This window comes from Loxodonta africana, chromosome 1 (assembly GCF_030014295.1).
Source record: "Loxodonta africana isolate mLoxAfr1 chromosome 1, mLoxAfr1.hap2, whole genome shotgun sequence".
Taxonomy (NCBI): Eukaryota; Metazoa; Chordata; class Mammalia; order Proboscidea; family Elephantidae; genus Loxodonta; species Loxodonta africana.
The window spans coordinates 75,508,277-75,513,083 of record NC_087342.1 but is presented as its reverse complement, the minus strand read 5'-3'; the positions used below and the strand labels follow the sequence as shown (position 1 = coordinate 75,513,083).

General features: G+C 40.4%; 1 non-coding gene across 1 annotated transcript; it reads left to right on the top strand.

The window, feature by feature from the left end:
• The first annotated feature begins 4,389 nt into the window (after positions 1 to 4,389).
• Positions 4,390 to 4,462, top strand: TRNAL-UAA (transfer RNA leucine (anticodon UAA)). The gene has a single exon. It is a non-coding gene; the product is annotated as a tRNA-Leu (tRNA).
• Positions 4,463 to 4,807: the final 345 nt, after the last annotated feature.

Sequence of the window (4,807 nt, the reverse complement as noted above, 5' to 3'; positions counted from 1 at the left end):
CATTTACTTTAACAAGATCCTGTCTAAGGAATGTTTAAAACCCGACAATGACTCCTTATTGTTCTCTGTACTAAAAACGCATCAATGGATCCTTACTGTACTCAGAGGAAAAAAAAAAAAAAAAAAAGCCAAAATCCTTGTAATAATCTACAGGACTCTACATAATGTCCCTGCTCCCTACCCAATTTCCTCTCTGACCTATTCTCCTACTGCTCTCCCTCTTGCTCACTCTGCTAAAGTTATTATTGACCTTGTCATTGTACTTTAAATACATTAGACATCTTTCTGCCTCAAGACCTTCGCACTAGCCACTGCCTTTGCTTTCAACACTCTATTCCAGAAATGTGCACTAACTCATCTTCTTCAAATATCACATTATTAGTGAACCCACCGTGGACTTCCAGAGTTTCACTACTCCTGAACACCTTATCCTCATTCCTGATTTTTTGACAATATATTTATGTACATCTAATAAACTATGTAATTTACATAATCAGTTTGCATTTTGCCTTTCTTTGTCACTGGAACGTAAGACTTATAGGGAAAAGACTTTTTTGTGTGTTTTTAAAAATGTTTACTGTGTTTTAGGTGAAATTTTACACAGCAAATTAGGTTCCCATTTTACAATTTCTGTACAAATTGTTCCGTGACATTGGCTACAGTTTTTGCAATGTGTCAGCATTCTCATTGTTTCCATTCTGTTTGTTCTATGTCCATTTATCTAGCTTCCCTACCCTTCTTTGCCTTCTTGTGTTTGGGTCAATGTTGACCATTTGATCTCATATAGTTGATTGTTTAAGGGAACACATTCCTCACAGGTGATATTTATTTTCTAAGCCAATCTATTATTTGACTGAAAGGAGGCCTCTGGAGGTGACTTCAGTTTCAAGTTAAAAGGGTGTCTTAGAGTAATAGTCTCAGGGATTCCTCTAGTCTCTATCAGTTCAGTAAATCTGGTCTTGGTTAGGAATGCCGGATTTGTTCTACATTGAGGGAAAACTCAAAAGACTTTTTTTGTTTGTTTACTACTGTAGCATTTGTTACTAGAACCATGCCTGGCACAGAATGTAGTTGTTGTTAGGTGCAATCTTATAGTGACTCCATGTACAACAGAATGAGATACTGCTCAGTCCTGCACAATCCACACAATCATTGCTATGTTTGAGCTCATTGTTGCAGCCACCGTGTCAACCCATGTCATTGAGGGTCTTCCTCTTTTTTGCTGACTCGCTACCTAGCATGTGACCTTCTCCAGGGCCTGGTCCCGCCTGATAACATGTCCAAACATATAAGACAAAGTCTCAACATCTTCCCTTCTGAGGAGTATTCTGGCTTAATTTTTCAACTAGCAAATGATGAAAATGAGATCTAGAAAGATCACTGATTTTCCCTTTTCTGTAACAATGTAATAAATATTATATGGAAACAGATGTGACTGGATGTCATACCTCGGGTTCCTTCTACTATACCAAGGGTATTGACCTCCAATAAGTGTGTTTGCCGAAGAGGTGAAGGGACACGGTCCTAGTGACCTAGGAGTTCAAATTGGGGCCATTATTCCCTGTCCGTGAGTATAAAGTGACCTAGCTGGAGCTGGACTCACAAGGACAGATCAACTGGGTCCTGAGGTATAAAAACCATAGCTAGGAAAACCTAGAAAGCATCTTTTACGGAAAATTTCATATAAACAATCTTAAACAGAGCATAAAAGATCCACGTATTTTCCACTCTTTTCTTTGTCTTAGATTTGTTCACCCAGTGAAGACCTTCCTGACTGCCATTACTCAAATCTGAACCAATGCTTCTGAAGAAAGACAATTCAAAATGTAGAATCATGTATATTTAGCAGTTTTTAGCCAGTTTGAAAAGGTGAAACTTTTAATGATATTACCCATTTGTAATGTTAATATACGCTTAATTATGTAACATTCCTTGAACTCTGGCACACATGGCTCTGGCAGTATGCTTGTCTATTTTCCATTTTTGCCCCTTTGAACATTTGCGGAATAGACTCTTTCTTCTTGCTTTATTATAACTTTGTGATCATTTCAGCCCAGGACATCCCTCACTTGCAGGTTAGTTTCTATTATCAGAAAGAGAGTTTTAACTTTTTTTAACCTTCACACTGTTTGGGGTCAGCTTTCCCATCAGTAGCTATCAAGTGTAACAACTTCATCATACCACAGCCAGCATTTCTGAACATGAAGGCTCTACTATGTGGGGAGGCTAGGCTGAATTAGCACCCTGTACATTGGGAGCTCACAGATTTTTTGACCTAAAAGCACACAATAAAAGTGTCAAAGTTTTAAGGGTGCTGGAAATACAGTTTGAAGAGATTGAGCTCATTTCAGAGGTGAATGAGGATAAGGAGGCCTGATTAGCACAGGAACTCAATACAAAACTTGGGATGGCCCACCATCCTTCTGAAAGGTTTGTGTTTTACAACAATTCAGTATGAAGGATTTATTTCTGCATTTCCAGACAAGATAAATAGCCATATAAAAACATAACTCCTTCGAGATGGTGCTAGTTTTTCAATCCAAGAGCTTAACTACTTATCCTTCATACTTTTGGGGTAATGTCACTGTTGTTGTTGTTATGTGGTGTTGAGTCGGTTCTGACTCATAGCGACCCTATGCACAACAGAAGGAAACACTGCCTGGTCCTGAGCCATCCTTAAAATCATTGTTATGCTTTAGATCTTTATTGCAGCCACTGCGTCAACCCACCTAATTGAGGGTCTTCCTCTTTTCCGCTGACCCTGTACTCTATTCTGCCAAGCATGATGTCCTTCTCCAGGGACTGATCCTTCCTCACAACATGTCCAAAGTATGTAAGATGCCGTTTCGCCATCCTTGCCTCTAAGGAGCATTCTGGCTGTACTTCTTCTAAGACAGATTTGTTCGTTCTTTTGACAGTCCATGGTATATTCAATATTCTTCACCAACACCATAATTCAAAGGTGTTAATTCTTCTTCAGTCTTCCTTATTCATGGCCCAGCTTTCACATGCACATGATGCGATTGAAAATACCATGTCTTGGGTCAGCACACCTTAGTCTTCAAGGTGACATCTTTTCTCTTCAACACTTTGAAGAGATCATTTGCAGCAGATTTATGCAATGCAGTGCATCTTTTGATTTCTTCACTGCTGTTTCCATTGCTATTGATTGTGGATGCAAGAAAAATGAAATCCTTGATAACTTCAATCTTTTCTCCATTTATCATGATGTTGGTCACTGGTCTAGTTGTCACTATCCCAGAACAAAGACAAGTTTAGTTCAATGGACTTTCAAATCAGTGAGGAACTGGTTCTGAGAGAAGATTGGACAATGCTTGACCCCCCGAGAATTGCTCCCGAGGGAAAGATTTAATCTTTAGACTAGCCATAGCTCCGTGGGCCTCACATCACACTAAAATTCTGTGCCTGCCTCACCTCCCCAAGACAGCTGAAGGATTTCCCCCAACATGTAGCACATACATTGATATAGAAAGGCCCTGGTAGCATTGACGTTAAGAGCTCAGCTGCTAACTAAAGTGTTAGCAGCAGCCCCACAGAAACCCTATGGAACAGTGAATTAGCTTGATGGCAACAGGTATTGATGTACTATTGTGTGCCAATCTCTGCCAATACAAAGGTAGCAAAACAGATGTGTTCCCTGACATAATGATGTCTTAGTTTCTTAGTGCTGCTGTGACTGAAATACCACTGGCTCCACTGGGGATCAAACCCAAGATCTTCTGCATGTGAAGCAGTTACGCTAACCACTATACCATGCAACCACAACAAGTACGTTCCCACGGACTGCCAGAAGAACTAACAAAATGTCTTGGAAGAAGTACAGCCAGGATTCTCATTAGAAGCAAGGTTGGTGAGACCTCCTCTTAGATGCTTTCCACTTGTTATCAGGAGGGACCAGTCCTTTGGGTGGATTAAAGAACAGGATTTTTTTTGCTTTCTTTTTTTCCACAGTTCAGGAGGCTAGAAGACCAACTTCAATGTGTGTTTCTGGGGGGAGGTCCTTCCTTATCTAGTTCAACTTTTTGATTTTGTTGATTTTCGGTGCCATGGAGCTGGTTCTGACTCACAGCAGACCCTACAAGAGAACAAAACACTGCCAGGTCTTGTGCCATCCCCACAAACATTGTTATGCTTGAGGCCATTGTAGCAGCGCTGTGTCAGTCCATTTCATTGAAGGTCTTTCTGTTTTTCACTGACCCTCTCATGTACCAAGCAGAATGTCCTTTTCAAAGGGCTGATCCCTTCTGATAGCACGTCATATATGAGAGGAAGTCTTGCCATCCTCACTTCTAGTAAGCATTTTGGCTGTACTTCTTCCAATACAGTTTTGTTAGTTCTTCTGGATGTCCATGGGACTATATTTGTAGTGGTTCCATGGCGTAGTGGTTAACACATCTGCTTTAAATGCAGAAGATCCTGGGTTCAATCCCCAGTGGCGCCAACTTAACCTTTTAGCGGCCTGTGATCCTACTTCCTGTGCTGCTTTATGTGCTTCTACGTAGATTCACCTGTGTCCGTTGTCTGCTGGTAGCACCTGTCTTCCACCCAGTGTGTGCTCCCTTGTCTCTGAGTCTAATCTGCTGTTTTCATCTCAAGCGTTAGTAGGTTTAGGACCCACTCTACACCGATATGGCCTCACTGACAGAACAAACAAATCCTATTGCCAAATGGGATTTTGTACACAGATAAAACAGGGGTTAAAATTTTCAACACATATATCTGGAGGATTCAATTTAACCGGTAACAACAATATGTTAAAATTATTATTAACCTTTTTAAAAACAGT